At 45.3% G+C, this 25,534-nt stretch overlaps 1 protein-coding gene, 1 non-coding gene and 1 pseudogene across 3 annotated transcripts in view; 2 read left to right on the top strand and 1 right to left on the bottom strand.

The window, feature by feature from the left end:
- Positions 1–3,765: 3,765 nt before the first annotated feature.
- On the top strand, positions 3,766–4,894 carry LOC110571815 (annotated as a pseudogene).
- Positions 4,895–10,730: 5,836 nt separating this feature from the next.
- Positions 10,731–25,534, top strand: part of GNG12 (G protein subunit gamma 12) — a 126,816-nt gene continuing 112,012 nt past the window's right edge. Inside the window, exon 1 of one of the 2 annotated variants that reach the window (XM_021680025.1) lies at positions 10,731–10,771. The gene's annotated coding sequence lies outside the window, so the exon portion shown is untranslated. Of the gene's footprint in view, positions 10,772–11,615; positions 11,740–25,534 lie in introns of those variants that run through there. The other variant, XM_021680024.2, reaches the window with a different exon arrangement.
- Positions 20,084–20,156, bottom strand: TRNAE-CUC. Its single transcript has one exon. It is a non-coding gene; the product is annotated as a tRNA-Glu (tRNA).

Here is a 25,534-nt window from a genome sequence, read left to right as displayed (position 1 = left end):
GTGTGTATGTGGTGGATGGGGAGAGAGATGTGGCATTCAGAGAATAAAAGAGGTTTTTCTTTTTTTAATGCCAAGAAGACAAAGACAACTATCAGTAACAATATCATCAGAATGTATATCTCTTAGGGGAAAAACTTACAAAGGTGTTGCACTTTGGGGGGATGTATTTAATTAATTAATAACATTTAATTTGAAAATTTCACAAGTATTATTCATAAAGAAAGTATACAGTACCATTAATATAACACTGAAATGCACCTACACAAAATAACAATATTTATTTAATTTATTTAATTTATTTATTTAGTAGGCTCCATGCCTACTAAATATCATGGAGCCCAATGTGGGGCTTGAACTCACAATCCCAAGATCAAGACCTGAGCTGAGATCGAGAGTCAGACCCTTAACCGATTGAGCCACCAGGTGCCCCAACAATACATATTTTATAAGGACACACACAAATAAGAGATACACATCAGAATTAGAATCTTTGTTGATGAATAGGAAGGGAATGGGAGTAAGGAAGGGAACAGGGTAAAAAAAAACGGAGGTATGAATGAAAAATCTATCAATCAAATAAAAGAAGGCCCATGCACAGATTAATAATAAGGGTAAGTCATTGAGGAAAGTCATTAGAAATACGATTAGCTGAAGCTTCGGCACCAGAGTTAAAAAAGGGAGTGTCCCTAGATTATTCACAATTCTTTTGGTTAGAAATAACAGAAACACAACTTGTGCAAGCATAAACAAACAAACCAAAAACAACAGACTGGCTTACTGAAAAATCCAGGGGTAGTCGGCTTCAGGAAGAGTTGGATCCAGACTCAAATGATGTCTACAACCGTCAGCTCCACTATCCCAAAACTTAGCAGCTTAAAATAACAATTTGATTTTGTTCATGTGTGTTAGGAATTCAGGAAAGCCTCAACTGGACAGTTCATTTCTAATTCACTTGGTGTCAGGTGATGTCTGGCCAGAGCCAGAAGTTTCTCTTCTACAACAGTTTCTTCATTCATGTCTGGTGCCTTGGTGCTCTGTGTCCCCACTCCTACACACACACACACACACACACACACACACACACACACACACACTCTCTCTCTCTCACATACACACTATGCATTGTAGCTTAGTTTTTACTCAACCGCTATTTCTGTAAGCTACTTTCATGGTAAATAACCTGGCACATCTAAAGTTTCTTATTTCTGTCATCTCTTCAGTAATTCAGTCTGTTAGCATATACGGATGGAGTATGGGGAAATATTCATGACCTTGCAATTATTGTTCAGGGGCCATAGTTTAATCTCTAAAAGAGGCTAACAGGCTTCATGAGAGTAGAACCAAAAATATAAATCTTGGCTGAGAGCAGATCATGTTCTTCTGAAATTGGAGGGCCTGTAGGCAAAGTTCAGTGCATTATAAAATTATGATGCATTATACAAATGTGGGGGCTTATTAATAATTATGGACTGACCACTGTGTCTGCATGGGAAAACTCTTTTCTTTTCAATGTCAGCATACTATAAAAGTTGTTCTCTTATACTGAAGCCATAGAATATTTGGGAGTTTTATTTCTTGTTTGTTTTGGCAGAGGAATGGAGCGTAGTCCAAAATTCCATCTAGGAAGAGTAATCTGGACTCACGCAAGGGGAATTGGGAGAGAAACTCAATCTATGATCTCTAAATACTTTTTATTGTCTACTTGAATGAGTGGGAGCAGGGGCAGAGGGAGAGGGAGAATCAGGCACCCCGCGGAGCAGGGAGCCCCACTCGGAACTTGATCCCAGGATCCTGGGATCATGACCTGAGCTCAAGGCAGACGTTTAACCAACTGAGCCACCCAGGTGCCCTCAAGTGAAGTTTTTAAGAAAATAACTCACTTGCCAAGTTCGTCATTAGGATACTTACTAATTTAAGGATGTTAATAAAGATAAGCTTTCTCTTTTAAGTAGGAGGAGTAAGCATGCTATTATGGGGCAGGAGTGCTGAACATTGGTCCCAGTGTTACCAGCCTAAGAAAAGAGGTCAGGGTGGCAACCGGACTGTGAAACATAATTAATACTTGTAAAGGGCTTAGGGCCAATCAGATTAAGAGGCAGGGTCAAAGGCAAGATTCATTATTACTGCCAGGTTCCTGAATTCCAAGCCGATTCAAAAAATGTGACCTAATCTACCAAAAGCTTTGGCAGATTTACAGAGTAGCTTGACTGAAGTTGCCAGCATTGTACCCCACAATGTCCTCAAATTGCAAATGAATAGAATTTGGCATATGTCCATCTAGCCCCAGAATAACAGCCTCTGCTCTCAACAAAACTTGTTTAATTTCCTTGCTTGGCATTCAGAACCTCCCATGATCCGGTCCCGGTTAGCTTTCATTCATTCCTCCTTCAACATTTCATGAGCCCTGTTATGCATCAGGCGATGCTATAGGAGCTGAGGATGTAACAGTAAACCAAACAGACATGCCTTCAGGGAGCTTACAGCCTGCTGAGGGAGATAGACCATATAAAAAAGGAAACGTACAAAACAGTGTTAGATAATGATTAAGTGGAAAGAAGATTAAGGCATGGTTTAGAGTGACAGGGGAGACAGCTGCTTACAGTCAGGATGGGGTAAAGGAACTGGTTTATCTTCCCACCTGAAACAACCCAAACCCAGACAAAATATCTGAAACAACAGTTTGCAAAACACTGTACTTCAGGTGACAAGAGGACAGTGATCCCTGAGATATTTAAAAAAAAAAAAAAGAGGGAAGAAAGTCTCCCAGTGTCCTGTCTTGAGGAAATTTCTAGGCACAGCAGAGAGCAGGGAATTAAGGAAGAGTCTGGTGGGCCCCCTGAGTTGAGAAGGTGGGGGTGGGAGCTCAGGGAGGTCAAGGCAGCTAGGACTCACAGGACAGAGCACCAGAAAGAGAGCTGAACAGAAAGAGAACCTAGAGACCAGCAGAAAGTCCCCTTGATGATGATGATGCATATGATGGGAATAATGAGTAATGGGGAACGCATGCAGATGAAGCAACCACCCAGGGCCAGGGAAAGAACCATCTGTAAGGATTAGAGGTAACAGTGCCAGATGCTCACACAGGGCCAGGAATGGTGCCTCTTCCTACCAGCCAGACTGGGAAACCTCAAGCCTTATGGAGCGTTGGGTAGACATTCAGGTCTTGCTTCAGTAGGGGAAAAATTAGCTCTAGAGTGATAACTGCTCTAATCTTGTTGGATAAATCTTAAAAGCAAGACCTAAAAGGATAAATCTGTTTCCAAGTAACTTAACTATATTCCAGAACAAAACTCAAGGCTATTTATAGGAATACAAAAATATCTAGCACAATCCATCAGAGGCCTCTGGAAGTAGATCCATGCCCAAATCGGTAGTGGAACCATTCAAGACGTCCAACCTTCCTAGTAACCCAGGAAATAGGGAAATAACAAAAGACACCAGGGAAGGGTTTAAAACATGAGAGGAATGTGATCAGAACGCTCTTTAAATGAATGCATCTTTATTATATTCAAAATTTTAATGTGGCATGTAATTCTCAGGGTAGTCTTAAGACAAAAATAGTCCATATTTCTATTTTTAGAAATACTGAGATAATAGAATAATACCAGTAATAATGCCAGGATCCTGGCATTATTGTTGGTATTATTCTCTCAATACTTCTAGAGCAATACTGAAACACTAAAAAAAAGAAAAAAGTGGGTCAATGGAACGAGTTGTTGTTAGGCGGTCTAGAAGAACCAGTCGGGGAGGGAGGAAGGTGGCAAGATGGTGTTGGAAAGCACTATGATTTGCGTGGACAACAGTGAGTACATACGGAATGGGGACTTCTTAACCACCCAGCTGCAGGCTCAACATAGTCTGTCACTCTAAGACCCGCAGCAACCCTGAGAACAATGTGGGCCTCATCACACTGGCCAATGGCTGTGAAGTGCTGACCACACTCACCCCTGACACCGGCCGCATTCTTTCCAAGCTCCACACTGTCCAACCCAGGGGCAAGATCACCTTCTGCCCTGGCATCCGTGTGGCCCATCTGGCCCTGATGCACCAACAGGGCAAGAATCACAAGACGCACATCATTGCCTTTGTGGGAAGCCCCATGGAGGACAACGAGAAGGATCTGGTGAAACTGGCTAAACGTCTCAAGAAGGAAAAAGTAAATGTTGACATTATCAATTTTGGGGAAGAGGAGGTGAACACAGAAAAGCTGACAGCCTTTGTAAACACACTGAGTGGCAAAGATGGAACTGGTTCCCATCTGGTGACAGTGCCCCCTGGGCCCAGCTTGGCCGACGCCCTCATCAGTTCTCCGATTCTGGCTGGTGAAGGCGGTGCCATGCTAGGTTTTGGTGCCAGTGACTTTGAATTCAGAGTGGATCCCAGTGCTGATCCTGAGCTGGCCCTGGCCCTCCGTGTCTCTATGGAAGAGCAGCGGCAGCGGCAGGAGGAGGAGGCCCGGCGGGCAGCTGCAGCCTCCGCGGCTGAGGCGGGGATCGCTACAGCTGGGGCAGAAGACTCAGACGATGCTCCGCTGAAGATGACCATCAGCCAGCAGGAGTTTGGCCGCACCGGGCTCCCTGACCTAAGCAGTATGACGGAGGAGGAGCAGATTGCCTAGGCCATGCAGATGTCCCTGCAGGGTGCAGAGTTTGGCCAGGCAGAATCAGCTGACATCGATGCCAGTTCCGCCATGGACACATCTGAGCCCGCTGAGGAGGAGGAGGATTATGACGTGACGCAGGACCCCGAGTTCCTTCAGAGTGTCCTGGAGAACCTTCCAGGCGTGGATCCCGACAATGAAGCTATTCGAAATGCCATGGGGTCCCTGGCCTCGCAGGCCAACAGGGATGGCAAGAAGGACAAGAAGGAGGAGGACAAGAAATGAGACTGGGCGCAGGGGTGGCTGAGGTGCTCAGGGGGCTGCATAGCATGGGCGGGATGTGGGGTTAGATCCGTTATCTATAACCTGGACAACCTGAATAAAGCTTGGCAACTTTTGTTTTTAAAAAAAAAAAGAAAAAAAGAAAAAAGTTATTTTAATCGCATTTTCTGAGATTCCCCTGCATCCCGAAAACCATTTTAGATATTCCGAGAACCATGCAGTGTAAATTGGAGTCACAGAGGTTGCAGGCTTGGTATTTTCCAGTCTCACCAGAATCTAAAGCTAAATGAAATTAACAGGTCTGTTATCAGGTGCCAGAGAAAAATACTTCCATTCCCATCACAACTTAGCTCCCAGGTCCACAGAGTTGACTGCGTCTGAGTCAAAACCCAGTGGCGTAGGCTATAGATGGATGGATAATCTAATCATCGTCTACCAGGCTGCTTCCCTTTCAGACTCTGCAGGGGCCTTCTATTTTCTTCAGGGAAGGTCTGGGGTGAGTGGTTGGCAAAGAGAAGGTTTCTGTTGCACAATTTAATTACTTAGCATCTAAGGACATTCCACATGAGAGCCAACATCCAGCTCTTCTGGCCGAGTTCTAGAAATGAGCAAGGGCCTGGCATTGCTCAGACTGCCATTACTTCCTCTCGCTCCCGTGGTTTCTGTAAGTGAGAGCAGGGATGCTGGGTACCACTGAACGTGGAGGAGAAAGCTCGCAAACCTCCTCTGTGAGCCTGGAGGCTGGATGGATTGTGTGGGATGGGAGGCTTTCAGGAAAACTGGAGGAGAGTGTGACAGAGGAATGAGGGAAGAGAGGGAATTTGCCCCATTCAATTCCCAGCTTTCCCCTGCCCGCCCGGGAGCCTCACACCCTCCTCTCCTCCACAGCTCTGCTGGCTGTTTTTCCTCCGGGTCTGGGTTGATTCATTGGGACCTCACTCCTCCTCCCCAAGAATAATTTATTTCGTCCAGGACTTCCTCAATCATTCTGTCTTGGAGATACCCATGCCAGAAGGAAAGAAGAACCTCAGTCCTCCTCCTCTCTCCGCTAGAATAGCATTTGAGGGCAAAATGGAGAAGAGGGTGTGACCTTATTTCACTGAGAAAATGAGAAGGAAATGGAAGAGCTGGAGGGGGAGGAGAACAGGAGGAGCAGGTAGAGAAAAGGGGGAGTCGGAAAAGAACAAGGGAAGAAGGGGAGGAGGAGGGGGAAGACACAGATATTAACCACCCCAATACAGGTCATGTCACTTTGCTGTGTTATTACAATCACTACTCAGGACTGGAAGGTACTTTACATTACACAGATTATACTCTTTTAAAATAGAAAATTCAGATGCATTGAAATCTGAAGAATTAGTAAAATCTAGGCTACAATTTGCCACACTGAAGACATTTTCTAGTCCACCTGTCTATACCTCTCTAACGAGGCAGATAAATATTTTAGGCTTCGTGAACCCTAAGGTCTCTGCCACAACATTCCACTCTATTCTTGAAAGCAAAAGTAGCCAAAGACAATAGATAAATGAATGGGTGTGGTTGTATTCCAATAAAACTTTATTTACCAAAACAGATGGCTGGTGGTCTGGCCCTCTGGCTGTAATGTTTTGTCACAACCTGGTCTACACAATGCCTTTCTTCTTCTTTTTATAATATGAAAAAAAAAAAGACACATTTATAATATGCAAAGCACCCACATTATTCATAGAGAAGCTACGCATTCACTGTAAAAAAAAGGAAGGAAGGAAGGAAAAAAAGAAAGAAAGAAGAAAGAAAGAAAGAAAGAAAGAAAGAAAGAAAGAAAGAAAGAAAGAAAGAAAATGTATGCAATATTTAGAAACGTAGGTTACCTGAAATTCCCCCACCCTGAAAAAAAGGCCCTGTTCAGGGGCTCCTGGGTGGCTCAGTCGTTAAGCATCTGCCTTCAGCTCCGGTCATGATCCCAGGAAAAGGGCGCCTCCTGGGATCAAGCCCCAGCGTTGGGCTCCCTGCTCAGTGGGGAGACGGCTTCTCCCTCTGCCTGCCGTGCCCCCTGCTTGTGCTCTCTGCCAAATGAATAAATAAAATATTAAAACAAAAGAAAAGCCCTGTTAACATTTTGCCAAACATCATTGCAGATACACTGATTTGGATGCACGTGTGTGTGTATGTGTGTGCTTCTTTATATGTGAGTGGGAAATTCTATGCATGCTCTTCTATAACCTGCTTGCTATGCTCAAAAATATGTTCAGGGCATCTTCTCATGTGAATATGTTTAGATCTACATCTCTTCACAGGATGCTTTAGAAAGCAGTACCGTATCTTTCCTGGACATTTGGGTTGGTTTCCCCATAGCCTCTGCATCTCTATTTCCTAATGGCCCACGGGTTGAAACCCTCCACTGATGGGAATTTTGCTAACTTTTGAGCCCAGGTATTTGACTCCTAGGCAACCGTGTCTGAAGACTTCCACTTTCCCAAGCTAGAGGGTCTAGCCCTATAGTAATCCAGAAAGCTCATTTTGAGTTAGTAATCAACTAACAGAAGTTACTGCCTCAACTTTGGGCCACTCCCACCCAGGCCTCCGAAGGCTTCCACCCACTTGAGGATGGAACTCTGTTGAATTGCCTACTGATCTGTACCCACAGTTTTGGTCATAGCTCCTGCCTGTGGCGATACACGTTTCAACACGTTACTTGGGAATTTCCAAGACTGTGGGTGCTTCTCCCTAACCTAACTTCTACATGGGAAGATGGCAGCCTCTGACTGAGCAGAAAAACCAGTTTGTGAAACACTTACCCAGGTAACCTATTCAAAAGGAGGTAGCTCTCCATAACTTCTAGGGCAGGTTCAGGCGGAGTGTGGCCAGGTGCAACAGGACAAACAAAATTCTTAGGGAGCAAATCTGATATTCCAGAAAAACTGTTGCAAAGTCTGTGGAGACCTCATCACCCACAGACTGACCGATTTGCCCCATTTTTTTTCATCTTTCTTCACCCATCTCTTTCTGACTGATGCTTTCGTTAGGGTGTTGTTATTGAATACTGAATAGCAACGTTCATAGAAGTAGTGCTTCACCTATGAATTGCAACTAATTTTAAAAATCAGTTGTTCTGAGTTATAAAAACATTTCTCTTGCTTGATTCATGAGGGATTATATAGCAGAGAAAACCATCTCTCTTTTTTTTTTTAAGATTTTATTTATTTATTTATTTGAGAGAGAGAGAGAGAAACTATGCCTTGTCAGCAGTTATGTGTGTGTGGGGGGGGAGGAACAGGGAGAGAGAGAGAGGGACAGACAGACTTTGCACTGAGATGGAACTCAAGGCAGGCTCGATCCCAGGACCCTGAGATATTGACCTGAGGGAAACCAAGAGTCCAAGAGTCGGTCACTTAACCTTAACCAGCTGAGCCACCCAGGTGTCCCACGAGAAAACCGTGTCTTCTAAAAACATTAATTTCCATAGAATTGGGACCTTGGAGACCATTCTCTTATAATCTCTTTTTTATTTTATTTTATTTTATTTTATTTTATTTTATTTTATTTTATTTTATTTTATTTTATTTTATTTTATTTTATTATTTTACAATCTCTTTATTTTAAAGACAAGCAAATGCCCAGTAAGGTTAAGTGCCCCAAATTCACACAGTTAGTGGCGAAGTCAGGATTTAATCCCAAAAGCTTCATCTCATAAAGTATATTTTACATTACTACACTGCAACTCTAAGGCAAAATTGCTTTATTTATTTGTATTTATTTGTTTGTCTCTAGTGCCATTGGAGGGGTAGAAAATAGTTGGGCCAGAACATAGAAAGGGGAGGAAAAAAAAGTTTTTTTGAAGGAGGGGCGCCTGGCTGGCTCAGTCCACAGAGCATGTGACTCTTGATCTCAGGGTCATGAGTTCAAGCCGCATGTTGGGTGGGGAGCCTACTTAAAATAAAAAGAGGTGCCTGGGTGGCACAGTCGGTTAAGCGACTGACTTTTGGTTTCTCAGGGTCATGAGATCAAGCCCCATGTTAGGCTCCGCACTCAGTGTGGAGTATGCTTGAGTTTCTCTCTCCATCTCCCTCTGCCCCTCCCCCCTGCACTTTATCTCTCTCTCTCTAAAAAAAATAAATCTTTAAAAAAAATTGAAAAATTAAAATTAAAAGTCTGAAGGAAAAAAATAGGAAATTAAATAGGTTTACAGTATGAGAAAGGTTAAATGCAATTAAAAACTGTCCAGGTGCCACATGGAAGACTGAGGGGTCAGGCCCTCCTGGGCTGGGCTGTGTATTCCTGTCATGACTGACTATAAGCCCAAGTGAGATCTCAGAGATCATCTGCCTGGAGTGATACTGTGGAGTTTCTCCCAGATCCTCTGCTCAGCACTGACACATCTCTTCCTGACCATCCCCAGCTGTGCCCATCAGCAGGCATTGCGCTCAAGGAACTGCTTGGCCTATGGCTACACCTCTTCCTAGGAATGCCGGATAGGGAGATTACAAAGGCCCTCTTCCCTGGACTCAGTCTGGTTTAATTCTGAAGAGCCGCCCAACTCCAGTACCCTCTGGGCTCTAGGCCCAGCTGTAACCACATTGAGAGGCAGCTTCTCCCTCTGCCCAATCCTGCCAACCTCACTTCCTTACAAGTGAGGTGTAACTTTTTAACTACTTGCCAGTTAAACTTCAAGTAAGGTGTTTCTTACTTGAAACTCAATCTAAAACACCACCCCAGTTAACACTTTGTGTGTATCCTCAGAATGGGACTAAAACCCAGACTTCCTGCCCCATCATCTTGTGAACCTAAACCATTCTCAACTGTTTTCCCTCTTTTGATGGCTCAAGCTCCTATTACATACAACTTGACCTAAGCCCTCCTCCTACCAGGGGCAGCCTCCCAAGCTGTGGGATGCTGACTACTAGTATATTCTATAAGGTGATTATGCTAGCACAGGATGGGCTGATTTTTCACTTTAACAGTTATCTTAACTGGGGATTCCCCGGAAGCAGATCTTGCGATGAAGACACAAGTGAAAGTGATTTTATTAGCTTCCAGACCGGCTTCACAGATGTGCCATCTACAGAGTCATGCACATCTGTGCAGAAACACAGGACCTAATACTTGGTCTAATACTCTGCTGTTGCCAGGTGGAAATTCTTGATAAGTTAGGAACATTTTTCTTTATCTTGCACGGGGCCCTGCAAATCACATAGTTGGCCCTGATTAGAATGGGTTCCCAGGAAACACTGGTTGGTAAGGGAGTGGGACCTAGAAGGGTGAGAAGGGCCAGCAAGAATGTGTTATCAAGCAAAATCCCATAGAAGAGGGGAGGGACTTTGGCCCAATCTCATAGGGAGCTCTGTGGACAGCAGAGAGGAGCCACACTGGAGCCGTCCAGCTGGGCGCGCCAGGACTGTGGTATTTATACCTGCATTCTCCTCAGTCCCTGGTGAAAGGGCGGGGTGGGGGAGGGGAACACTAATTCCCAGGCACCTCCGGCTGTTGCTCCTACAGACAAAGCAAATCCAGCTGCTGAGGGCGGTACTCTGTCAATGAGATGCGGGTGTCTCCGACCACACTCTCCGGGCAAGGCATCCAACCACTGCCTCTACCTACAGTATCCCTCTTGCAACCTCGTCAAATTATTTCACTGGGAAGGATACTTGAGTAGGGGTGGAGAGGAAAGTAAGAGTAAAGATGACGGCCTAACCGCAGTCCTTGGCTGCAAGCTTCCCTGGGCCTCACTTCTCTTCAGTTGGTGAAACAACACACAGACATCCCTCATCAATGCCACCAGACTCCATTTCAAGCATGGACTCGGCCCACACTGGTTCCAAGTGACCTAGTTTGGCCTCACCTTCTCTTTTGTCTTCACCCTGTCAAACAAGAAAGCAGATACCTGGGGATAAGCGGGAAGTCTGCTGAGTGGTAAGGTTTCTGCACATCCGTCTTTTTGACTCTTTCTGGACTTTTTGAGGCTGAGCGCCTTGTCTGAGTCATCTTTGTGTCTCTCCATCACCTTTAGTGCAATGCTTGGCACACAGCAAGTGCTCAGTGAATGTTCCTTGAATGGCTGTTTGTATGAATAGTTTGAACTCTGTGTAAACGGAAGGGGCTCTTCAGACTACCTGACCCTGAATCCATTCAGAGAAGACGAACCAAATCCAATTAATTCGTTAGCAGAACTCTGCCAGGTATTGGGCATTTGGAAGCGCAAATTTCCTGGGGGAGAGATGGAGAAGCTCGTGATGGGTGCATGCACTTCAAATTCAACAATCCGCAGTTCTATCTCCATTTTCTGGGAAACAAAATCTCCCCATGGCCCCAGGGCCCTTTAAATTTTACTGTGACTGTTTTCTTAAGAAATTCCTGGAGTAGAGCCTAACTTTTGTGTAGGGGGTTGGCAGCGCTCACATTCGCGGCCCAGGGGACGGTTGGCATAGGGGTTAGCGAGGCGTTCGCACGCGAAGGAGACTTTGGAGGAGTCAGAGCCGCCGGGTGGAGGGTCCTGTGAAGTGGGGGGCCCGAGAGTCCTTGAACTTCAGGGCCTCCATGAATTTGGGGAAAGGAAAATGGGGATGACCAAGGCGGCCAGACGTTTGTGGAGCTCTACAGCTCCCGACCTCTCCCCTTTGGCGGGCGGGACACGACACGGGTTCGGCGGCCGAAGCCCAGAACAGCCAGGGTGCCTGGGCCGGAGGGAGGGCCAGGGCCGGAGGAAGGAGTCCGGGGCCGCCGCCGCCCCGCCCGTCGGGCTGTCCGCCCCGCCTACCCCGAGCGAGGCGGAGCCGGCGCCCGGAGAAGCAGGAGGAGAGGTCGGAGCCGTCTCCAGGAGCCCTTAGAGACCGAGTCCCCGGCGGCGGCGGCAGTGGCGGGGGGAGCGCACCGGCAGGCGAGTGGGTACCGAGCGGCGGGCGCAGGTGGCGAGTCTGGTCCCCGCGGGCACAGGGGCGCAGCGCGGGGCGTCGGCCGGCCAATTCGGAGGCCGCCTCCGAGTTCCCGGTGCTGGGAAGGAGATGGAGGGAGGGAAGGAAAGGGAGGAAGGAAGGAAGGAGGGAGGGAAGAGTGTCCCGGAGGGCGGGGACTGGTCGGGGCACTGGGCGCCGGAGAAGGGGATGGGGGAGGGAGGACGGGCGAGGGACGCCGAGACCGGGAGGCGGACTGCGCGCTCGCCCTCGACGGGCGGCGGCCGAGGAGAGCGGGGGCCCCGCGGGGCTAGGGCTGGGGACCCGGCCGCTGGGATGGGGGCGGTAGCGGCAGGAAAGGTCTCGCAGCTCGCCCGCGTCCTCGCCGGCCCGCGGCCGTGCGCCCCGCGCCCGATTGGGGTTGGGAGGCTCCCTGTTCCCAGCCCTTCCTTTTGGTGGTGCCAGGCTCTGGAGGCGGGCAGGCATCTGGGGGCGACCGGGGCGCCACGCCCCTCTTCCCTACTTTCTTCCGCTCTTTCTTGGGACTAGCGGGCGGGCGAGCAGCCCTGGAACCCGCTCGCCGCTGGGTCTAGCGGGGCAGTAGCGGGGCAGAGAGGAGAGCCCAGCTCACAAGTCCCGCGAGGGACCCCCCAGCAGTGAGTGGCCTCGAGACTGTATTGGCAGGTGGTATGGGGAGGTGGAGGCTCAGACGCGAGTCTTGCATGAATCTTTTTTTTTTTTTAAAGCATTGTCGGGACCCTTATTACGTGGATCAGGGTGACTCCCCCCCCCCTTAATTTTAGCTAGGGCAGATCAATTAAAACTAATTTTAAAACCCTTTAAAACCCTGTCACTAAAGGCCTCTGACACTTGTCCCTCGCCTTATGTTTGTGTCTTGTAAACTTAAGCCATTCATAACTTTCGCAGAAGAACTCGTGATTCTTGTTAAATCACCGCCGTGGAGTGAAACTTTGGACAACTGGGAATCCAAGAGAAGAAACTGATGAGGCCTGTTATCTCGTAGTCACCCTTGACCGGGCGTGGTTGTATACAAACAAGGTTATGGAGAAGGAAATGGGCAAAAACCGGACAGAAGGGAGGTCCCCTGCGCCCACGTGTCGGGGCACGTTTAATGGCTGCTCCGAGTGGAAACAAACCGGGAATTTATTAGACCTTGTGGAGTTGGACAAACTTCACATGATTAGCTTCCTTCCCATCAGTTCTTTCCTTTCCTCCCCTGCTGTCTTTGTGGACACTGTTTATATTTCCTGGGGCTGTTGTAGCTTCGTCTGAATGGATTGTCTATAATGAATCTTTTGGATGTTGTCAGAGTCAGGGCTGTGTCTGTGTGTTCTCTCTTTTAAAAGCGGAGTTCGGCTTTGTTTTTAAAGTGCTAGTCACCACGCTGCACCATTGCTGGTGCTTCTCAGCTCTCGGTGTAAATGATCGCAGGATGGCGGCCCTCACCTAGGAGAACCAGGAAGGCAGGCGACGCAGGAATGACGGGGTTGGGTTTTACTATTGCCAAAACAATCACATTCAAGTAAAGAGCTGTTTTTTTTTTTTTTTTTTTTTAAGGCCAAATTGTGTGTATTAATAAGCCCCCTTTTCAGTAAGCAAACATGATTCACATACGTGGTTTTTAAAAGTAATCAAACATTTTATAGACTCTTCAGTGATAAAAGGACTCTGGGATCAAATGTTTAGTCCCTTTGCTTCCCTAACTGTTAACTAGCACCATAAAACCCTGGTTTAAGTCCAAAAAAATGCTGAGCAGTCTAGCAACTATGTTTTTAGACCTTATAAAAAAATGTGGTCGTATTCTTACTGTGTTTAGCCCAGGTAATTCGCTAGGTCTTGAACCCAGACAGCATTTGAATTTGTGTAGAAATACATAAAAATGTGAAACTGTTTCACAAGAGACTGAGAAGATTAATATTATAAGTCTTTCTGTGTAGCAAGCTCCAGTCTCATTTGAGACTCTCTAACAGTGAGATTGGTGGTGTTGGGCTTGTGTTGTCCTCACTTGTTGAAGGAGGTGGGTGGTTTGTCAAGTTGTGACAGCAGAGAGTTTCATAGTCAAAACACTTGAGGAAATGGTTCCCAAACGCAAGATTAATTTTGTTTTTTTATGTTGGAAATCTCTCTGAGACAAGAAACTAAAAATTTCAGATTTAGAATTACATCATTTATTGCTGTATAAATGGTCAGATTTATATTGGGTGTTTTTTGTTTGTTTTAAGTTTTGTATGTCAGCTTAAGCTTAATTTAGGGAGGTAAGTTGCGGAAGTCAGATTTTTTTGAGGCCTGATTTGGAAGAGAAGCAGTTTATCATCAGTGGTTTGGAGTATGAGTTTCGGTTTAGACAGACCTGGATGGGAGTATTAGTTATTTAATCTTTTCAGGCTGATTGGTAAAGGGGGGTGATAGTGGTCTCTATCTCAAGGATTTATATGAAAATATATGAAACAATCTTTGCAAAACACTTTGACGGCACCTAACACACAGTTAATGTTCAACACGATTGGGTATTTTACTTCTCTAGCTTACTCCAGTGGCAGGCTGTTGGATAAATTACAAGATGGCAGCTTAAGCCTTCTGGAAATGCTAGATAGAGCTATTTTAAATTCCAAAGAAGATACCTTATTTTATAGATAGAGCTATCTATCTAGAGGCATAAAATACCTGTGGACATATGTGTGCCATGTTTCTACCACAGTGCTATGAATAATTATGATTAATGGATTGATAGCTTTAATAGGCTTTTAGTGCTGAAGTTATAGTCATATAATATTTTTAGAGCCAGGCAGTCAGAAACATTTCATTAATCATATTTTAAATTTAAAGAGAGTTTATATTTTTAAAAGTTGTGTTTATTAGCCTGGGTAGGAAATTAAACCAGGCACAGAAATATTTATCTTTAACCAAGTATGATTTTTAATTAAAGTATGAAAAAATGTTACCCAAGGGTTTCTAGTTATTTTTTCATGTACTGATGTTCAGTGCCTACAGATAAGCCATCAGAAGTGTTTAGGACCAATTGGGAGCATTTTGTAAATGTTTTATAAAAGTGTCGTGACTGGTTGTAAGCTTTTGTGAGGATGAGTGAGTGCTCAGCTGATTCAAGGACTCTACTCATCACATTATTGAATCAATTTCAAAACTTACAAAATGCTTCTGTCTTTAAAACAAATCCTTTCAAGCACCTGTTGTTTCTTCCTTGACGCATATCAGGTACGTACGATTGGACTGATTGAAATGGTAGTTCCTGTAACAGATGACTTCCCATTTTACTCATTGTCCCACAGGGATGCAGAAATGGTGCTTTATGATATCTTTAAATAATTGTAAAGGGTACAATGTTATTACGAATCGTTCCTTACCTAGGACATTATATGCTGAAGCAGTGAAGGACTTGATTGAATAAATTATTGATTCTTTTCATTCCTAGAACATCATAGCATAGTGATGGATTCCTGGCTTATGCTTCTAGGTGTGTAAGAGTGTGGGCAAGTTGCTTCATATCTTTCTGCTTCCACGAGGTGTTGTGTGGGATAAATGAGTTAATCTGTCTAAAGCATTTAGAACCAGTGACTGGCACATTGTGTTCAGCAAATATTAATGTTAAATTATTACTTCCTGAGATTTTCTCTATCTAAATATTATATAATGAGCCTGTATTACTTTTGTAACAAGGAAAACAACTATAGGAAATTTTAATGTTTCCCCCAAATCTAAAAAAGATCAGTAATTTAAAAAGTCCTGCCAAACAATGCTTACAAAGTAAGAGAATATAATTAGGCAATTTTCAATGCATTTTTTTAAAATGTGAAATGGATTGCTACGTTAATTTGTTCAACAGATTAATTCTCCTAGATCTCAATCCCATTTTCCTTTCTTATTAGAAGCTTAAAAAATAGAAGAGTAATCCATGGAATTCTATGTTACGATAGGTTAAGTATGGGAAGGGCAGTGTGCACAGTTACAGTGCATTATTAACAATTATAGCTAGGTCAAAAAAAAGTTTATGCAGATGAAGGACAGTTTAGAAGAAAATATAGACCAGTGGATGGTAGGATTCCGGTGCTTTCCCTCTTTTCTATCCAGTTTCCCCAGTGAGAGTGTGTGTGTGTGTGTGTATGTGTGTGTGTGTGTATATATATTATATAAAATGTATATATAAAATAAAAAGTCTCCTGTGTAACAGTTACTCAGTAAAAACTGCTTTATTAGCTACAAATAGCAGGATTTTGTTTTAGAAAAAAACACCAGATTGCATAGCAGTTGAAGGTCCTTACATGTCAAAACCTTTGTACTGAGAATTGTTTAGCTGTAAAAGAGAGGCCCTTTCAGAAGTTGTAGGTATATACTTTTTTTTTTCTTAAAGATATATTTACCAGAGAGAGTGCAAGAGCATGCAGCAAGGGGGCGGGGGGCGGGGCAGAGGGACAGAAAAATTCTGAAGCGACTCCCTGCTGAGCTCAGAGCCCAAGGGCTTGGGGGGGGGGTTCCCCAATCCCAGGACCTGAGCCGGAAATCCAGAGTGGGCAGGCCACTTTACCGACTGAGCCACCCAGAGGCCCCTGGAGGTTCCTCTTGAGAAATGTTTGGAATTAAGGTTTGCATACAGACAGGTCTGCCAACCTTGACTTTATGGAAATGGTCACTTCTCAGGTCTAGACCCTGTATTGACAAGTTGCGTGCACACACACCCCCTTCAGCTGTCAGGTGCCCCTCGACAGTCCCAAGGAAGACATAAGTGCACTCAGTTTAACAGGAAAGCTTGACAGATAAAAAGTACTTCCCGTACAAGTCTGTGCTTCCATGTATTGAGCTGTTCTGTATCCTGGGCCCCGATCTCAGCCCTTCACATATATGATCTTGCTCAGGCCTCACAACAGCCCAGATGAGGAAGCAGAGAGTCCCTCAGTGGCAAGATGAGAATCTGACCCAGCGTAGTTCCAACTCCACATTCCGTGCACTGTGCACGCTCTGCTGGGAGCTGGCCTGGAGCTGCCTCCTGAGAAAGGGGCTGGGGGAAGGGGAGTGGAAGTTCCATTTAGAAGCTATAAATCAAACCAAGAGAAACATGGGAAGAGTTCTCCTTTTAGGGGTGACATGACCCACCTGAGGAGAATTATCAGTGCCTTTCTTTCCATCAGGCTTAGCCCTCTTCAGTCAGAGAAGTCAAAGCTTCCAGAACTGCCTCAGAGACCCAGCAGGCCTGAAGTGATCTGTGAAGTCGGCCTCTCCCAGGCCTGGATTCCCAGAGAGGCCTTGAGAGTACAGAGGAAGGAACTGGCCTGCTAAGTGCTGTTCTAAAACTGCCTCATACCAACAGGTCCTGTTCTCCCCACTGTGCCTCTCTTAGGAAGAGCAGTGAGCAAGTGACTTGGATCTAGGGCAGAGTGGAGTGATTTGACTGAAGGTTACTTCTAGCTGGATTTTTCCATTTATTGCCGAGTCTTAAAAATCATTTGTAGTGTCACTTAAATGTTTGGTTTATCATGTCAGACTTTATTGGGTACCGTAAAAGTGCTTAGTGTGAGTGTCTGGTTGCCATCCTCTGACAAGGAGGGTTTCTGTCTTCTTTTAATGGGTCTGCATTTCAGAAGATTACTGTATAATAAAAACCAAGGTGTTGCGGACGGGTTAAGACTTTTGATACTTTCAATTCTGCTGGAGAATTAGTAGCTAAAAGAAGAAATTCTTTTAGGTCTGCCTAGTGAATCAGTTGCTCAGAATTTTCAGTACTTTTTCACATTCATTGATTATAAGCGGAGACTTGGCTTTCTTACAGAATAGATGATCATTCTCCTTGCAGTCAGTGTCACGTAATTGACATAGGACCCCCTTTGGTTGACCAAGGAGAATCGTGTAAGTTCTGGTTTAACTTGGGTGGGATCATCATAAATGCTTACTGGTGTGGGCTGTGAATCAAGCATTAACTCTGTACTTGCATCCCTGTAGGGAGAGTTTATTCTGTATGGCTGTGTGCAAACCACATGAACCCACTGGGGTGGAATCTTAACCTGAGCACTGGACCTTAAACCCTTGCCCTCACCGGGACCCTTTGACTAAGACCCCAAGCTTGTGGTGACCTCAAATTTTGTCTGCTTTTCGCAGAAAAAATTATTGCAGAGGAGCAACACAGTTAGCTATCAACATGGGCTAAATAAATCTAAGGATGGAAAGAGGAATCAAAATCCAAAAGCTGCTTGGATTTTATTGAGGCTTAGTGAGGACTTTGTTGATATAAAACCATCACACTGGGTTTATTCAACCTGAATCTCAGGCAAATTGGAAAATTGTTGAAACCAGCAGACTTGATGCCTGTCCTGTACCCAGACTACTGAAACGTTTTGAATTATTAGAGCGTGGCCCGCACATTAGACCACGGGGCTTCATAGGGGTGTATAAGGTGATGATTGGCTGCTCAGACAAGTTGTCAGGGGAGAGTCGGATGCCTGGCCAAGTAGCAGAAGGATTGAATTGTGACTTCTTGACAGGGCTGCCTTGAACTCTTGTACAGGTTGTTCACTGCACAAGAGTGTCTGGCCAAAGAAACAAAGGGGGGGCACAGATCTCAAAAAGCCACTCAAAAAAGTGTCCTGGGCTAGATCTGCCTCTGCCAGGAGGAAGGGGCACTTCTTTCTGATGCCATCAAGTCTGCAAGGCTAGGTCCACTTGGAGGGCTTGCTTTCTTCTAACTCACACAAGGACACAACGTGGCTGGTAGTAGTAGCTCTGCCCCTCACAGGCCTCTCCGGCCACAATAAACTCTAAATGCCGTGAGCTGGCAGAGTCTGGCACGTAGTAGGCGTCTAATAAATGCCAGTGGAATGAAGCAATAAAACCACGTTCTCTGTAGTGTGTGTCCGTGAAGTGCATGAGCCAGTGTTCTTTTTTTAACCAAATCAGTAAAATTGATTGTATGTGCTAGGAAAGGCACATTCAGGGGTGCACGTGCCCTGGGATGGGTTTCTTCCTCTTCCGTCCGTCGTTTCGTGAAGGGCAGGTAAAGACCAGCCCTTTGGGGGTTGACATTGTTTACTGTTAGTCGAACACCAACATCATGCTCAGTATTGCCTGATACATGCTGGGGTCCCTGCACCCCTTTTGTGGTCTACCTGGTGAATGGAATGCATTGGTGACTCCTGGGAATGTGCAAAGGGACTTGTGTGATTTATTGACCAGCCTGGGCCCTTCTCTGAGGGGGCGGGCGGGTGGCGGGATGCAAAGGACAGTGGCTGCAGGAGCCTCTGGAACTTACCTATGAGCAACTGCTTCTCATACGAAATGACTTTTCTAGTGTATGGTAAGATGGGAAGAGCCTTATTGCTAAAGCTACCAAAAACTAAGAAAGGGAGCTTGTCTGTGCCCCCTCAGTGCTAGGTGGCACTCCTTGCATAGTTTCTCTTTTAAGTTGATCCTTTAGAAAGCCTACTCTCAGAATGAACTTCCTCTTCCTGGCGGCTCTCCCGAGAGGCAATCAATCATACAGCAGGTAGGACCAGTCATGTTGGATTGATCAAACTGCTAAGACAGTGGTTCTGAGGATAGGGGTGCTGGTTTGTACTTAGGACTTTGGCCTTTTGCACCTTCGTGGAGGGACGGCAGAGCTTGTGGGGAAAAAAGAAAGCTCACAGGTACAAAAATGTCAATACCTGTCACATTTTATCTTGGTTAAGTGCAGCCTTCTTCAGGCAAACTCAGATTCCCAAAGCAGAAATAGCAGGATTCCCTACTGAATTTCTTTAGATAGCAGACTCACCTATTGCATTTATGCTTATGGTTTGATTTTACAAGATGCCAGGAGGCTCACCTTTTCAGGACTATCTGTTGAATTAAGCGGAATATCCTGGTACATGCTTTGCCCTCTTTTTTTTTTTTAACATAAATATCTGATGAGCAGCATGCTTCAGCCATTATTGTCCAAACAAAGCAAATAAATACCCCTGGCATGTTGCCTGGGAGGTAATCTTAGCGTTTCTGTCCTTACCTCCCATTTGCCTGCAGTTCTGATTTTCTTCTGGCTGCAATAAATATCAGGGGCCTCAGGGGTGCCCCACACCCCACCCAGCAGGTGATGTAAAACAGGGCAGAGATCAACCTCTCTAGGCACGCTGTGCTCACCTGAACTCTGGACTGATGCCTCTGTGAGAACTCTGCGCAGCTTTCCCAGACCCCTTTGGAGCCAAACCCTCCTTAGATAGGCGTCTTCCAGGCTGGTCTTGTCCTCTTCTTCACACTCCTGTGAAGAATGGCTTGTACAACCTCTTCAGTTTTGTTTTGTTTTGTTTTGTTTTGTTTTGTTTTGTTTTAGTGAGCTTTACGCCCAGTGTGGAGCTTGAGCCCACGACCGTGAGATCGAGAGTCACATGCTCTACCGACTGAGCCAGCCAGGCACCCGTCTTCATTTTTTTTTAATAGGTCATGTATTTGTATTATATGGTCCCCCAAACCCTCATAACCATATATAAAGGTAAACACTGAGAAACCGTGCCTCACCCCTTCCCCATCTAAGTCTTTCCCATACCCTATAGGTTGCAACTGGTAAATGCAGCAAATAATAAATATGTGTGTGTGTGTGTGTGTATTAGTAGTATGTCTTGGAGATCTCCGTCAGCACATAGAGATTTCTGTCTCTCCCTAACAGCACATTATTTTGTCACTCTATGGATGTACCATAGTTTATTCATCCAATCCCCTGTTGCCAGACTTTTGGATTGTTTCCAGTCTTCTGCTATTACAAACAGTGCTGCAACAAATAAAGGTGTAATCGTTAATTTTGCCTTTGTGCAGGTGTACCTAAAGGACCGATTCCCAGAAATGAGCCTGCTGTATCAAAGGGCTCCATAATCCCCCTCCAGAAGGGTTGACTCATTTTGCCTTCTTACCGGCAAATGCAGTGGATGGCCTTTCCCCCGCAGCCCCACCAGCAAGAAGTGTGTCAGCTCTTTCTATTTGTGCTAATCTGGTTGGTGAGAAATGGTAACTTGGAGTTGTTTAAATTCTTCAGATTATGAGTGAAATGGAGGTTTGGGGCCACTGGTACATTTTTCCCCGTGCGCTGTCTGAGCCTGTCCATCCTCCTGTGGGCACTTACTGACCTTTCCTCCGGAAACAAGCCTCTTGCCTACATTGCTGTCAGAATCTCTTAAACACAGACTTAAGAATGTGATTGCTCTTTTGGGCCAAAGGGTAAAGGGGGCTGCCAAATTGTCAGTGCAAAATTGAGAGAAGTGGAAAGTAGGGTTTTATGCCAGTTGCTAATGTCTGATTTATAAATAGTTTTCGGCTAATGGTATTATTAAACTGGGGCTTCTCCAAAACCATTATGAGGATGATCTTCTTGTCTAGAATTTCTCCCTCTCAAACAAAAACAAGGGAAGAGATTGAGAATGTATGAATTCCAGTGGCATTTCCTGCAAAATCTTTTAGGAAATCTAGAGTTTTCTGTTGATATGTATCTCCTGAAAGGCTGTACGTGCCGCATTTTTTTTTGTTTACCCACTGAATTGGGCTCCTGTTCTCCCTTTGACTTCAGCATCAGAGAACTGTTGCACGCTATGTCCAGAGTGAAAGAGAGGAAAGTAAAAGTGCAATGTGAGGAGGCCAGCCCGAGTTCAGGAATCAACCAGGGGTATGAGGCTGGAGTTGCATAGAATCATCTTTCTTCTCGATGGGCTCTTTCTGTCAGCTCTGGGGATGATAGGTTCACATAAAATTAATTTTCATCTTTTTAAAAATGAAATCCATCAAAAGAGAGAAATTGTGAATTAGCAAAAAAAGAAGACCGTGGTTTTTTTGGTGCTTTTAGAAATTCACACGAGGCTGTCCTGTGTAAAGTTAGCCTGCATCTCTATCAAAAAAAAAAAAAGAAGAAGAAAAGCTAAACCAACCCCACATCAGCAACAAACTCTCCTTCCCAGAGCTCACACCTGTAGTAGAGGCCCATGGAAGCTCCAGAAAGGAGGACCTGCTCCTCCAGGGCCTAGTGTCCCCTTTCCACTGCCTGAATGTGTCGATGATCATAATTTATGAAGGGGGCTTTTCAGTTCCGTGGATGCTTTTTAGTTTTCTTTCCAGTATTTCCTTCTGTCGCTGTCGTGCTGACCTCCCCCATTACCGTGTCAGCTCCGTAAGGACAGGCTCTTGGTCTGCTGTTTTGTCCCCAGTACCTAGAAGGTTACTTAGCACTTTGAGGTGCTCCATCCACAGTAGGTGAACGAATGCTGCTGAGGGTAGGTACCTTCTGGACCTGGCTGGGTCTTTGTGGTCAACTGCACGCAATAGGGATGCATGTTTGACATGGGCCTGGCGTAGGTGGGGACGGGGTGAGGGGGTAGGGTGTCGTGTTAGCCATTCCTGGCCTGGACTTTCAGCAGGATTCTTTAGCCCTTATGCACTCTGATAGTATGCGTGATGGTTTAGAGCTCAGGCTTGCAGTCTGAATCACCTGGGCAAGTCACCTGACTTCTTAGAGTCTCTGCCTATTTGCAACATAGAGATAACAATACACCATATTTCAACAAATTCAAGATGCCATCAATTATGGGACACTGCCATTATTCTGTGTGCCAATAAGAAAAATATTGCTGTTGATTCACCTGTAACCCACGGCGAACCTCATCAACCTTAAGACTATGTTTTCTATGGCTGCCATAATAGAGTACCACAAATTGAACAGCTTAAAACAGCATACATGTATTATCTCATAGTTCTGTGGGTCAGAAGTTGGCATGGGTTTGGCTGGTTGCTCTGGGTTTTACAAGTCCTAAATCTTATTGGGAGGCTCTGGGAAGAATCCATTTGTAGGGTCATTGAGGTTGTTGGTAGAATCCTTGTAGTTGTCAGACTGAGGTCCCTGCCTCGTTGCTGGTTGTCAGCTGGGGGCCACTGTCAGCTCTTAGAGACCTCTCTCTGGTCCTTGTTTTTGGATCTTCTATCTCAGAGCCAGCAATAGCATGACTAAGTCCTTCTCATGCCTGGAATCTCTTTAAGGTCTCCTTCTGCTCCATCTTTTCCTCCAGCGAGAGAAAGTTCTGAATCTGTTGATTCAGTTGGGCCCACTTGGATAATCCAGACTATGTGCCTCCTCCCCCCACCAGCCCCCCCCCATATTAAAGTCTGTAACATTAATTATAGCTGTGAAGTCCCTTTTGCCATGTAATATAATATAGTCACATGTTCCAGGGATTAGGACATAGGCATCTTTGGGGAACCATTCTGCCCACTCAGAGAGTCGTCCTAATATCAGGGATGTAAACAGAATATGCTTCTTAGAATTGATGAAATACTATCTTTAGCTTAGGAGTAAAGGAGCTACTGATGTATATAAACATTCAGTGGGTTAATAGTAAGTGTTCAGGTATTAAGGATTGTTATTATAATTAATATCAGGATCATACTGCTCTCATCAAACTTATTAACTTTAATTTCGGTTGAAGTTATTCACAGTTAAGTGCATTTGGCGCTGATTGGGAGAAAATAGTGTTCCAGCAGTTAATTTGATGACGATGATGAGGTGCTGGGAGCTTTGCATACACCTACTCTCACCTCACAGTAGCCTTCTGAGGTAGGGAATACGGGCTTCATTTACAGGTGAGGAAGCAAGTTCGGAGAGGTTGAATACTGCTTAAGAGCTCGTAGGAAGTGGTGATGGCGTCTTGCTTTGCAGCCAGGCCTGTCTGACTCTGAAGTCTGTGCTCTCCATGGCACCATGTTACCTGTCCCACAGTCCCTGGTGGTAGTGTGTGAAAAGTGCAACAGGGGGAGGTGTCCACCAGGTTTATGGGCTGGAGGAAGAGACATCGCCCTGTGATGTGTCTGTCTTGTACTCAGATGTTTCTTTGCTATTAATGGTTTAGATCACTGAGGTCCTGTCTCTTCATCGTTTCTTCAGTTTTTAATAAGTACAAAAATGATCCTTTCCCATTCAACAGGGATCTTTCAGTTACCTACTCTGGGGACACAGCTATGAACAATACTGTGATTTATAATGAGAAGTATATATATGGTTCATCCCTTTCCTAAAACTCTTGGAATTTTTGAAGTGATGAGAGTGCTAAAGATTCTTTTGTTATGTTAATGAGGTGGCTTTTGAGCTCCACCTAAGGATGGGGGCTGGTTACCAGGGGAACTAACCTCGTGATTAGAAAATTGGAACTTTCAGTCCCACCCCTCTGACCTCCCAGGAGGTCACCAGTGATCAGTGATTTAATCAATTGTGTCTATGTAATGAAGCTGCCATAAAAACCCAAAAAGGAGGAGGTTAGGATAGCTTCTGGTTGGTGAACACCTGGAGATGCAGGGCGGGGAGCACACCTGGGCAGCTCAGCGCCCTTGCCTCACACCCTGCCCTATGCATCTCTTCCATCTGGTTGTTCCTGAGTGATAGCCAGTTATAATAAACTTGGAATCTAGTAAATACAGTGAGTTGAGTTCTGTGAGCACCCTCACAAAGGAACCAAACACGAGGAAGGTGTCATGGAAACCTTGGATCTGTAGTCTGTGTTTCAGAAGTACAGGTGATACCTGGGCTTGAGACTTGTGTCTGAAGGGGCTGGGTGGGGCGGGGCAGGGCAGGGCAGTCTGGTAGGACTGAACCCTTAACCTGTGGAATCTAATGCTATCTGGATCCAGATACATAGTGTCAGAATTGAGTTGTGGGACATCCAGCTGGTGTTGAGAATTGCTATGTGGCGTGGCTCCCCCTTCTCCCCCTATCAACTAGAATTGGTGACCAGAACCCTTTTACATGCTGTGTGCGATTTTCAAGGGGAGGTAAGTTTAGCATTGGGGAATTTCTGCTTTTTAATATTTTAAGTGTAAGCAGGACAAAGGGGAAAAGAGAAAAGGAGGAGAGTGGTTCAGCAGAACTAGAGTGTAAGTAGTAGCTACCTGAATTCAGTAAACTACTCTAAAGATCACCATCTCTAGAATTTTCCCAAGATGTGACTGCAGATTGTTTGTCTTGGGCTCTTGAAATTCATGGAGATATTGTGGCAAACCACTGTTCTCATCTTTCCCTCAAAACCTGCTTTTCTTCCTGCCTTCTCTAACTTTCAAGACTTCTCCACCCAGGATGCCAGGCTCTGGACCAAGTCATCTGGAACCCTCTCTCCTCCTTGCCCACCTGCAGCTCAGCTACTCCTGGCCTCCACCAATGCCTGCCACATCCGCCTCCTAACCAGCCCACAGGCCTGCTCTTTACCTGCACTGCCTATCACCTGGGTGGTTGCTAAGGTTTCCAGACCGACCTTGACCCTTCAGGCTGCCACCAGGGTGCCTTTTTTAAAACTTCAATCTGAATATGTCACTTCCTATCTCGCAGCCCCGCAAAGGCATCCCAGTCTAGTGGTTGCGGGTTCCTACTGTCCAGGTTCAAGGCCTGGCTGTGCTTCTTATAGGCTCTGGAATCTTAGAAGAGTTATTTATTTGCTGTGTGTCTCCATCTCCCCGTCTCTAAAATGGGAGCGATAATAGCACCTACCACACAGATAGGTTGTGGGATTGAAATGAGTTAATATGTGTGGAGCAGAAAGCCTCAGTGAACATTGTTCTCCCCCAGTGTTTGATAGCAGGTCTGGAGCTCGCCTTTCCTGCTGCTCCCTGCCTCCCCCTTTCCCCCCCTCCTCCCAGGCCCTGCAGACCTGGGTCTGCAGACGCAGCTCTTTGCTGATAAGCTGCAGCTAGGGAAGTACACATATGCAGAGTACATATTTAGACATTTGCATAACAATTTGACAATCATTTTACATCTCTTGGATCTAATAAGAAA

This window comes from Neomonachus schauinslandi, chromosome 4 (genome assembly GCF_002201575.2).
Source record: "Neomonachus schauinslandi chromosome 4, ASM220157v2, whole genome shotgun sequence".
Classification (NCBI taxonomy): Eukaryota; Metazoa; Chordata; class Mammalia; order Carnivora; family Phocidae; genus Neomonachus; species Neomonachus schauinslandi.
Note: the sequence above shows the minus strand (reverse complement) of the source record. Positions and strands in the feature narration are given on the sequence as shown.